Source organism: Ixodes scapularis, unplaced genomic scaffold (assembly GCF_016920785.2).
Source record: "Ixodes scapularis isolate PalLabHiFi unplaced genomic scaffold, ASM1692078v2 PGA_scaffold0__279_contigs__length_252992795, whole genome shotgun sequence".
NCBI classification, from domain to species: Eukaryota; Metazoa; Arthropoda; class Arachnida; order Ixodida; family Ixodidae; genus Ixodes; species Ixodes scapularis.
The window spans coordinates 1,050,269-1,063,360 of NW_024609835.1; positions in this window are offsets into that span (position 1 = coordinate 1,050,269).

The window sequence follows — 13,092 nt, forward strand, 5'->3', positions numbered from 1 at the left end:
CTTAAGATATACTGTCTCAATATAAATAGAGTTGAGCTCACACAGAAAGAATAAAAACACTGAAAATAGGCGAGGACAGACACTCGCAGTTCTTTCAACGAGCAACGACATTTAGATGATGCCCATCATACATATAAATGTCGTTGCTCGTTGAAAGGACTGTGAGTGTCTGCCCCTCGTCTGTTTTCTTTATTCTTTCTGTGTGAACTGTAGTCTATCCAACGCGCTCTGCTACGTGTTCCGAATAGAGTTGCTAGGATAATTAACTGCTCTTCAGAAACAGAGAACAAAGACAGGTGTTCCCCCGAACCAAAACATTCTTTTACTTTCCATTTTTATATATGAAATTTCCCGCATTACACACGGCTGTCCCTTACTGTCGCTTATCGCTAAAGATGATGCCATAAATATAAAACATAAACTCTACAACATTCATAGCTAGCAGCAAAAGTTTTGACTGTTCAAAACATTAGCGAATGCTCCCTCACCTTGCAACCGGTGAACGTTTTCCCTTGGCGAGTATCCAGAGCACAGTGTGCGTCGTTCCAGCGACGCAGGCTTCACGGATTCCTTCAGTGGTGGTCGATGAAGGAACTATAAGACACGCCACTTGGATATCATCATTTGTCATTCGGACTACTCAATATTCAATTCTTGTACCAGTCAAGGTGCAGAAACAAAAATTGCGCATCCCAAAGTGCATTTTTTACGAGATCAATTAAACATTAAACACACACACACAAAAAAAGCCGGTGCTCGCAAAAAAGCTTCTTTGGGACGCAGTTTTAGCAGTCACGCCTTCCCTGAGGCAGGCACAATGCTTCGTTCGAAAAAGTGAATGGTAAACACAGTTGTCCTTTGTGAATCGAAACACCCCCTCCTTTCTTGTATAGAAATGTCAGGGGACGGCTGTTGTTGTTGTTGTTGCTGTTTTTTTTTTTTGTTTTTTTTTTAGGACGACGCGACAGGTATTGATTATTTTAAATGACACGCGGAGCAACTATGCCTGGAGTTTCAGTTTAGATTATAAAGTATTAGTGCTAACCAAAACACGCCCGAAAACGTGCAGAGCGCCACATGGTTGGTGCGGAGAGTCAGGACGTTTCTTAATACAATATCTTAACATAAAATGTTCGGGCTGGAGATTTTTGAAGGTGCAGGACCGACGCCGACTGCTCCAACTCATCTCACAAAATTACGAGTGATATAGTTATAAATAAAATAACAAAATATATTTATATATACACGATAAACTAGTCATTCGCATGAGTTCATTGCCCCAATACCTAACGCCACTCCTCAAACACCGGCAACTGGAGGGCAAGTCGCCACCCCGGATCTTGCAGCTCTTCTACCCGTTCTCTTCGTGGAGTATTCTGGACTTCGGGTACGTATACAATCAGTGGAGGTAATCACGCCAGGTGATCGTCTGGCCGACAGCGACAAAAAACGTGCCACTTCCCCGTCGAAAACGGGTCGCAGAACGACGGCTGCCAACCAGGAGAGCCCTACATGAGAACGTTAAGGCAGGTTCACACCTATATGCAACCGCTTACGACCGAGTTCCTGAAAACCTTTTTAAAACTTTAACGACAAAAAAAGATACCCTGGCACGCTTGCACCATCTATGCGGTGATCCTGGAACAGCATTTCACTAAAGCGAAGGTTTTGCGGTACTTGCAAAATCAAATCCGTTTAAATTGGTCCTCTATAAAACATTAATAAGACCTAAACTAGAACATGCAGCCTCCATCTGGGATCCCGGTCAGAATATCCTCGTCACTGCTTTGGAATACATTCAAAATAGATCAGCCCGTTTCATTTTATCCAACTATCCCCGCACCGCCAGTGTCTCGTCAATGAAAATCAGTTTAGCTTTACCATCTCTTTCACTTCGCCGTAAAATTTCACGCCTATGCCTCTCCCATTAAGATTTTTTTTGTTGTCATAATCCAATATTACGCGACCATATCGTAACTCCCCCTTAGTACATATAATCTCGTGTTGATCACCAGCACAAAGTTGGGGTCCCAAACTCATTAACCAATACATTTTATTAATCTTTTCTACCCCGCACAGCTGAAGAACAGAACCACCTTCCCGGTTTGATTGTTGCCATAACTGGCCCTAAAAGTTTTCGTTGTGCCATTACTAACCATTTTTGCACTGACTTCTGACCTGTGTGTTTCCCTTATTGTGATGTGTATACCGTATTGTTGTTTCGTTACATTTTCCTTTCCTTTTATACGCTCTCCCCCTCTGTAATGCCTTCGGGCCCTGGTGGTACAATAAATAAATGTACGTACTACTTATGAGAGATGTCCATATATAACATTTAGAATAGTTTTTCGAGCCAAGGGAGAAACAATGATAAGCAAAAGAAGTAGGAAATATACGGGACCGCCAAATCTTCCGCTGCTACCCGGCTTGGAACGAAGTACGGTGCATTCTCTATGAGCGACGAGCCTCCAACTCAGAAAGAATGAGTTACCAACCGTTGAGGCGGACCGGTTGAGGACAGAAATGCGAGACCACACGAGCTTCCATTTGAACAGATCGCTCAAGACCGATATCGGCTCCATCAACTTCTGTGAGAATACTTGGGCAGCCGCCTTCTCATTGGAGCCCGTAGCGGTGCCTTGCGTACCCGCCTCTATACACATGCTAATACGACATCAACGTGTCGGACACGCTCTGCAGTGCATGTGCAGATGCGGAGGAGATAATATCGCATTTGCTGCTTCAGAGTCCGGCACTTGCACGTACACCAGGTTTCGGCACCAGTATTGAACAAGCCCTTGAATTGACGGAATAACTAAACTGCTTCACGTACTCGAAACAGAGGCTTGAGGATTGGTGGACAATCCAGAAACGTTATCTAAGATGGAACGTACTTCAATTCTGTAAACTTTTTTTTTATCGCGTGCTTATTTTATAGGTTCTCGGTTTAAAGAGATTTCGCCGCACAAATACATCCATCCATACATACATGCACGAGTGAAATCCACTTATAACGATAATGAGAAAACCCGAAAATTCAATCGTTATAACCGATTATCGTTGAATCTAAACTGGCCTCATAAAATGCCCAAAATAATAATCCATTGTAAAAATAAAAAAAAAACTGACACGGGTTTGGAAAAAGAAAAGACGGACAAACACAAAGTGAAGCAAATTACTCAGCAACCCAACCCACAGACGCTTATCCTCTTAATCGCCACCATCACCTGGCGAGCAAGGCTGTTCCAGCGGTGTGAATGGTCTTTCCTTTAAGTGTATGTTTTTTTTAGTTCAGCTGGCCTTAAGTGAACTATGAACCAACTAGCTCAGCTCAAGCCTGTTACTCAGCAAAGCAAAAACTGATCACATCATACATTATCAGCTTTACAATACACATTCTTTGTTTAGTGGTTTATATGAACAAGTGTTTGATATATCGGGCATAAAAGGCAGGAAATCGGTACTTGGTACGCGATTCTGATGCGCTACATACCCTGTTGCTACGCGTTTGCCACCCGCAGTCTTAGCAGATGTACGAAATCGACCTTTAACTGAGTCGCGAAAAAAAAAAAAAAACTTTGAACGTAAATTCGAGACAGGCGATCATCGACGCTGTCATTGACATCTTCGTAAATTCCCTCGTCGGAATCGCCGTCGCTCTGGCCACCTTCGTCAACGGCGGCAGCGGCGATCAAGATCGTGGGGCCGCGACGTTGCCGCAGGGCGACAAGGGGAGAGCTCATAGATTTGGACGAGGCTCCAGACTTTTTCAAACCTTGACTCGAGTGTTTCAGTATGCATCGTCTTATCTCCAACGAAACTCCGAATACTTGCGTTTTCACTGCGTGCATTTAGCTGGCGCCATCTTTAAAGGGGAGCTCCGGCGTCAATTTTGTTTTCAACTAAACATACTTTCTAAAAGAACGCAAAACCGAGCCAAGAGCAGCAATAAAAAAATTCCTAAAAAAGCTTATAAAGTAATTTTTAATCGATAACCAGAGACGCTCACTAGCATTCCAACACAGAACGACGCGTGGAAGAGGAAGCGTCGTCTGCTCTCGGATAAAACATTTGACATCGCGAGCGCCCCTGCTCGTTGCCAGTCAGCCAGCGATTCGAGGGTGTCCGCGTAAACCTCAAAATTCGTTTTCCCGAAAGAATATTATTATTTTGATGAGATAGTTTGTAGGCTACACAGGGGTGACTATTTAGTGCATAGTGAACATGTTATCGAAATCGATGACCATCAATATTTCGCGTTTGAAATGTGACGACTGACGGCGACGATGATGATGTCGGTCGGCTTCCGGCCGAGCACAGCGAAAACTCGAGGGGCCTATGGTGCCTGGAACGAGTCTCCGACTGGTGTGTTTAGCGCGGCCAAAAAAAGTGGTCCCTCGATTTCCGCCTGATGACGTCATAAAAGTGTCATGTTGTCGCCGGTCGCGATCCTGCAGCTGCGTCCCAACAGCGGTGGTGTGTGTAGCTGATGCCTGATCTGCTTCAAGTCGCTCTCAAGTGTGGCAGTCCCCGGAAGTTTCGGCAGCAAAAAGTTGGGACGCCATGACGACAGCGACACTCGTGTTTGGTCGTGCTACTCCCAGCCTTCTCGTTAGCATTTCTACGACCAGCTGCCAGGATCACGACATGCAATAGCATGACACTCCTGCTTCTGTGACGTCATTTGTTGCCACTTGGGGACCACTTTTGATGTATGGGCGGGATAGGACGCTAAACACACCAGTCGAAGACGCGCTCCAGGCACCATAGTATCGCCATAACCTCCGAAATTCGGGATCTCGGAGGCCATGGTATGGCTCACGCGCGTACCAAGTGGAGTGTCGTTCGTTCGGCGCTCATTTTTGTTGGAAGCTTCCTTTTTTGATTATTTCTTTTTTAATATTTTCCGATCAGCGAATTTATGATCGTTTTAGCCGATTTGCCTAATATATTCAATCGCTATATGCGGTTTATTTTTACATAGACTCAACGCAAAAACGCATGTTTCTCTAGAAAATGATCGTTATAATCGGTACAGCGTTATATGTGGTATCGTTATAAATCGGTTGCACTTATCTACGTCATTATCATCATCGTTTATTTTCCTTGAGGGCCCGTGGGGCATTATACAAGGGGGTGACAATAGCACAAAAACATATAGAACAGTAAACACAATTATAACACTGTAAGCTAGCTAGGTAGGTTAGATAAAGAGAGGGTAATGGCTTCAACAAATTTAGTAGTATCATTAATACAAACGATGTTATGAGGTAGTGAATTCCAAGCCTCGATGGCCAATGGTAGTGTGGAAGTCTGGTGAGAAACAGTTGATGATCGAATTGGACGTAATTTACATAGGTGATCTAGACGCGGGAAAATACGATGGGGAGGTGATAGCAGTGATTCTTTAAGGTGGCTATTGTGATAGAAAATTCGATGGAGGAGAGAAAGGCGTGATGCTCGGCGGCGAAGGGAAAGTGAATGAAGATTAGCTGATTGGCGTAATCCTGATATGCTGGTATATGGTGAGTAGTTGTTATAAATAAAACGAAGGGCTCTGTTTTGGACGGATTCTAGATTATTTGCAAGGTAGGACTGCCATGGGGACCATATAGATGAGGCGTATTCTAATTTCGATCTTATAAGAGTAGTATACGCTAGTCGTTTTACGGAGGGTGTAGCAAGTTTAAGGTTACGGCGCAAGTATCCGAGAGAACGGTTAGTATCAGAAATAACAGAAGTAATGTGAGTAGTCCATGATAGGTTAGAGGTGAGATGAACACCCAGGTACTTATAAGATGGGCATGCTATTACTTGAATGTTAGAGAGGTAATACGAAAATGGTGTGGCACGCGAACTGCGGGGAAGTTGATAGGGATTTGACATTTATTGAAGTTTAATGTCATCTGCCATTTTTCCCACCACCGTCGTAAGAGATTTTAAGATGACTCGAGGCACTCGGTCTTAAGAAGTCGCAAGTGCGAACCTTTAGGCCCCTGAGTAAGAAAGGTAGCGACATCTTCTCCCCTCTCCTCTGAGGCGTATACTTTTTTATCTTCGTATTTTGCTCTCGCAGTCGCGCGTCGAGAGTAGTGCCACCTGCACCGCTCCAAGACAGCAGGCGGCTTTTGTATACACCCAGCGTCTACAAACAAGCCCTCTTTGCCCACACCGGGTGTGGGCACTGCGCATGCACAGAAACCAAACACGGGAGGAGTGAAGTGTTTCCGCATGTGCAGTACCGATTGCAACGCCGCCGCAGTGGCGTGACGCCAGTGAGTTGAGTTGGTCTATACTTGGTTTCAACTTGAGTCAGAGCGCAGTCAGACACGCGAACACATACACACCGACTAAAAGCGCACTGCCACGATGTATCTCCTGCGTTCAATAGACCGGTCTCAATAAGCGTTCCACGCATGCGTCACGTTGCCATAACTGTAGTTCACAGGAGGCATGCGCCAGTTCGCCAGACAGCTCGTGCCTCTTCGCGCTCTGCTCGCGCAAACCTTCAGCAGGGTTATCGCTCCTGCAGAAAGACTAGAGTTCCCCCGATGCATGGCGGAAGCGATAGCTAGGTCTATTTAAAGCCCCTCTATCCTGGGAAAAGTGTCGCCATTCATTGTTGTGGACATGCTCGAGACACGTGCCGTGCGCCACTTCTGGGAAGAACATGGCGTCTGAACTCTAGCTCATTGCTGTGCTGTGCCGCCATGCTCTTCCCAAAGGCTCCACGTTGCACGTGCCTCTTGCATCGACCCACTTTGCGCTGCTTTTGAAACATGAAGGGTCTTTAAGTCTATTGGGTGAGTTACAAGGTATGATCCAAGACGACGAAACCCATGACGTCGCGCTTTCGGCTTTACTTGGTTGTGGACATGAACTTCTAGCGTCTGGTGTGCTCTGGCAACATAGGCTCCCCCGTGCACGCTCTTCTATTTATTTCATTTGTATTTATTCATACCGTTAGCCCGTTCAGGATTACAACTCAGGAAAGAAAAGAGTACACTATTTTGGTAAATCATGCTGAATGCACAACAAAACCAACATTTTGAAGTATAATATCTTCTCACTGCTAAAATTTACAAGAGCGTACGCTGCTGTGCACGCAAAAACAACATTGAACAGAGGCAAATAAAAAAAGACAAGAACGCATGAGCAGATAAAAAAATGGAGTCACGGAAGTCCCAATTCATACAAGTATAAAAACATATAATCGAAAATATGCACTGTCAGAGCGCAAGGTTCGTTAATACTGGTTATACAATTTAGATATGCCTGTTTCGAAAGAAGCTAGGGTATCACTTAATACTATTTCTTCGGGGAGATTGTTCCACTCTGATATAGTTCTTGGAAAGAAAGAATACTTATACGTATCATAATTTGGCTTCTCTAAATTAATTTGATATGAATGAGTACTTCTTAGAGGCCTCGATACACGGGGCGTTATATAGTTACTTGTATTAAGGTTAAACATTCGATTTCTTAACAGAAATATAAATAATTTTAAACGAGCTATTTTCCAGCAATCAGAAAGGAGTGAAAGACTTAGCTGTTTAAGCATTTCATTCACTGGTTCGGTTCTTTGATACGTCGACAGTACAAACCTAGCAGACATTCTTTGCACTCTCTGTAGTTTGCTTATTGGGTCACTTCTAAAGGGATCCAATATAGCAGAAGCGTATTCTAAAGTTGGCCGTATTAACGTTTTATATGCAGTTAATTTTGTTTTAGGTGGAGACAGAGCTTTCTTTTGGCTGCAAAGCAGATGTTGTTAATGTGTGCGTCCCAGTTTAGATCAGAAGATATTGTAACGCCCAGATATTTAAATCGAGGAACCTGGGTCAGACGTCGGTTATCAAAATGGTACACAAATGGAAGAACGTTTTTCTTTTTGGTAGTTATCACAGAAAAGACTGTATTGTCACAATTAATTTTAATTTTCCATTGCTTACACCATTTTTGTTCTTGCTGTAAAGAGTAGCTTAACTGTACCTAACCATGGTGGCAAGAAACATTTGTATACAACAAGCAGTGATCTGCGAACAACCGAACAGTAACATTAGGCCCTACCTTTTTTGTAATGTCGTTTATATGACACAAAAGTAATACGGGCCCCAATACAAACCCCTGGGGAACGCCGGCGGGTACACTTACAATAGCCGAATTCTTTTTGTTTACTTGCACAAACTGTATTTGATTTGTGAGGTACGCTTTGATCCACAAAACGATGCTTTCATTTACCCCTAGGTTTTGTAATTTATGAACAAGTTCATAATGATGCACCTGATCAAAGGCTTTCAATAGATCTAAATATATCGCATCAATTTTCCCTCTATTATTAACAGCTTTGGCAATATCGTGTACAGTTTCAGCAAGCTGCGTTACAGTCGACCGCGACTTTCGAAACCCATGTTGGTTAGAAAAAAATATGTTTGAATTCTCAAGAAACCTTTCAGCTCCTTAGACACAATATGCTCAAGTATCTGACAGCAAGAACACGTCAGCGATATTGGCCTATAATTTTCAACTGAATCCTTATCTCCAGATTCTTTATATAAAGATTCTCTATCTTTGTTTTGTGCTCTTTCACCCTCGTGCATCGACCGTAGCGCCACCTGGATCGCTCCAAGATAGCAACCGGCATTCTTCAAAGGGCGAAATCGCAAATATATGGTTGTGCTACTAAAAAATTAACGTGGACAAGAAGATATACACGACGTTTCGGGCGGACACCGTTCTTCGATACGCGTCCGTATGGCTCACGCGCGTGGCAACGCCATTGAAGAAGGGCGTCCGCCCGAAACGTCGTGTATACCGTCTTGTCCACGTTCTTTTTTCGAGTAGCACAACCATATATTCGCGATTTCGTGTTTAAGCTCGTTGTGCTCAGCAACCTCCTCATTCTCTTGGATACTTCTTCAAATGATGTCGTTCCTTTTCCGTATAGAGAAGCTCTAAAAGAGAAAAAACATAGGCGCCATCTATTGGGTAGCCGTAGAACACTTAAGTTTCCGTATATTTCCTACTGTATTTAGTGCATCGTTCTTTATTTCTTGGTTCAAAAAAATTGTCGATGTGGAAAAAAACTAAACGGCGCAAAAGACGGAAGGCAAGTGGAATGAGTACCCCTTCCCTTTGCCTTCCGTCTTTTGCGCTGTTGATTTTTTTTTTTTTTTCTACTTCGACATGTTTAATTAACTAGCCCAACTCCACGCCTTGCCTCAAGAATTCTTTTGGCAATGGTATAAGCGCCCCTTTCCTGTAGATGGTGCGTACATTAAATCTCGTAAATATTATAAAACCTTCGCTACGGTGAAATGCAGTTCTAGGGTCACCTCACAAATGACGCCAGCAGTATGTTCTCTAGAGAGCCTAATGTTATCTCGTCGTAAGAACTCGGTCGTAAGAAAACGCAAGGCTGTGAACAAGACTTTAGCCTTCGTGTCAGTAGTTTCTTGCTTACGCAAGGCAGAACTATAGGTACAATCTTCAAGATGTACGAAAGACCATCGGTATTTTTGTTTTCCTATTTTTACTGTTAGAATCATCAACCTCTAGGAATGTGCAATCCGATTATACCAATGACATCAAAACGATACGAATATATAAGCGGCTCTTTATTAGGCGGCGCTCTACACGGCGTCAACTTTTCTGTGCAGCGTTGTCAACGATCGCGTAGTTTGCAGTGCCGCACTGCTGCACCAGCACGTGGTTCGGTCGTGCGACACATTCGCACGTCTTCCCGTGCAAAGGAGACGACAGATGAGGCCGCGCACCCGCGCAAGTAGCTATGACAGCGTTGGAACGCGGCCGAAACTACGCTAGCCTCGACAACGTAGCACGAGACCGTACATTGTGGTGCTCCTTTGTGAAGTAAATTGCGAGAGTTGGCGATATCTGTGTCACGCATTGTAAGCTTTGATGCGCCAATACTTCTGACGCCCAGAATGTCTTTTTTACAAACAGAAGAAAATTTACGACTGAAAAAAAGGAAAACGTCCATTTTTTAACCCGACTATACTTCGTTTCGCTTTAAGTCCAGACGCAGCCGACTTTACGAGTTGATGGTACCAATCAAACAGTTCGAAAAGCGCAAGTCACTGGGTCTTCCCTGCACATGATTGGAAGAGCTGTGCAACGATTTTAACGTTGAAAGAATTTGCACCTTCTACTTTTGGCATTGTTCATCTTGTCACAAAGGACAGAAAACACACCTCCTTCTTTCGAAATTAGTGATTCCGCCGAGTTATCACGAAGCAAAAATTAGAATATTCCCAGACCTGCAGCCGCAAGCGGGGGTCATGAGAACCACGCGGCATGACGTCAATGAGGGTCTTGTAGAAAGATAGCAAGTTGTGCGAATACCTGCTCGATAAAAGGTAACTTTTCTATAAATCTTGTCATTCCAACATAAATATAAATGCGTCAAAAACCTGGTATCACAGACAAACTTTTATTATACGGAGTTTTAGCGGCGCCATCTATCCTAGGTCCACAAAACCGTCAGCTCTATGTGCCACCGCAAACAGCCGCCAGAAGCCGGAGGGGACGAGGATGGCCGGACCTGGATGAGGCTTTCCTCCTTTCACCATATTGTTCGCGCTGCGCCAGCACGTGGTCACGCGGTCGCGAGAAGATGAGTTTTCGCTGCTCACTGATGGCTCTAGAGAGAGAGCTTCACCGGAACCCCGCGCGACCCCCATTGACGTCACAGCTCACGTGACTTGGAAGATGGTGAAGGGGTTGAGAGCTGCCTAAAATCTCAATCTTTCTCCATTTTTAAAATAAAAACTAGGACATACAGGCAAAAGCGGTTTTTTGTTCTTTACTTCAGAAAGGTCGAGACACCAACTCCCAAACTATTTAAGCAAGGCACTGAAGTTGTTACACAGCTCCTTTAAGGGCCAACGAACAACCAAAAAGGAGAAACTGTCCCTCAATCCCTCCTTTCCATGTGAGAAAGAGGGAGATCATCCTTCTTTTGGGGGGGAGTAGCTCGGAAACCCGTTCGTTTGGGGAGAGGGGGAGAGAAGAGGAGAGTGAATGGAGAGAAGGAAACTGGGAACCAAATTTCTGCCCGGCAGAAGATGGTTGTGTAGGTCCGCTTTCAAGGTGAAAAAAAGCATAGAGACGGGCAGGAGGTGGGGGAGGGAAGGTAAACCAGCCGATGCGTTATCTCTGTTCCGTGAGATTTTGTCGTTTCGACATCGCCGCGAGGTGGGCAATTTGCTTGTTTCGGCGACGTAGTTTCCACCTGCCGGATTTCGAGCGCACTACTCCCCAGATCCGTAGCGATTGGCCCTTGTGGGGCAATGAACTCGTCGTCTGCAATGGACTTGTCGTTCGTCCAATCAAAGTAATTGCGCGTCTGGATTGTCTAACCACGTTATTATCAGCACAGCCAAGTGTGTATTTACTTCTTAAAAAATACAGGAAGATCCATGGGTAGAATTTTGGGGAATGCGTCAGCATGACCCTTGGGAAACGCCACACACGTCCCCCTTCGGAAATCGCTAACGCTGACACTTTTACTTTTGTGCTTTGACTTTCTCGTTTGCCTTTCTCCTTTGCTTCCTCTATTTTTTGCGGCCTCTTTTTGGGGGTTAGTGTTAGCGTTTCCCAAAATGGATGTGTGTGGCGTTTCCCTAGGGTTATGCTAACGCATTCCCTAAGAGTCCACCAATAGATCTTCCTGTAATTTTGTTTCACGCCTTTTATGTACTCTGCCTGTCAAAGTACGCCGAAGCCCTTGGATACGGTCATCCATATTACTCGTGGAAAGAACCATATCCATACCGCTCATGGCAGGAACCGCATCCATATCACTCGTGGAAGGAACCGTATCCATCGTTTTAACTACACACACACATCGCAGCCCACGTACCGCTACTACGGAAACCCAGAGCGAAGAACAACCGGAGACGGCAGAGCGGCAACTGATCACGCCCGCATTCCACCGCGTCGCGGCGCCTCCTCCTCTTTGGCTCCGCGCCTGCGACGCTCCTTTGACAAAAGCGAAAATGACGAAAACCTGGCGGTGTCTGTCAGTTTGTCAGCGCCAGGGAGCCAGAGGGAGAGGTGGGCGGGTGCTGACGTCAGCACTTCAGACCAATGGGAGCATCGCACGCGTCACCCTCTCCCCCTACTTCTCCCTCTCTCCCCGGCACTGACAAACGAAAGACACCGCCGGATTCTCGTCGAAACGAGCGTTTTAATGATAAGCGTTACGAGGGAAGGCAATAAAAATGTCTGGCAAAGTGGGACTCTGCGTTCCCACACACAAATGTGTCTGGCCCACGTGAAGCCCCCGAGTGGTGTGTTCCCGAGGCTCCCTAAAGCAATGATATTTGACACTTCTCTTCAGAGTCAAACTAAAAGGAAAAGGAAAGACCTTACTACGGTATTTTCCTTTTTGTGGCTATTTTGATTCGCCGAATCAACATTGCTTGAAATGATGCTTCTCCTAACGCGCGCCTGCGTTGGGAAAAGCACTCTTCCCAGGCGGAAGAACACGTGCGCATTAATAAACACTGTCATATGAAACTATTCAAGTTTTATTAAAACATATAATTAACAGTTGACGTTTCATAGCCAAGAACTTGGGGATATCGTAAAAAAAGAAATTGCTCACCTGGAGATGTTTCCTATCGTCCGATTTGGCGAGGCAGTCGCGCGACCCCGCAGCTAAGCTTCATGGATAGAGCGAGCTCTACCGCAGCCGTAATAGGTTTCAAGTTGGCGAGCTATAGCAGGAGGAGGCTGATTCTACAGCTGATCAGGTCGGACGAGCATTAGGCCTCGACAAGCGGTCGAGGTCTCGTTTTCAAGTTGGGACCGGTGGCTGTTTCCGCTGCCTCTCGAGCTTGAGCAACTATGAAAACGTGAAAAACGGGAGATGTCTTGTCCCGTGTACCGTGGAAGAAACAAATGTTCAGGTTGCCTTTTCACAAGCTATGCAGAGTGCCGCGTAGATGACACACCGAAGGACGCGCTGTGTTCGCCTGGAGGACAGGGCTGTCCAGCTTCGGTTATGAACAACGTGTTGTTAAGACGATTAAAAAAAACAGCCATGAGCGGCGGTGAACTTGACCC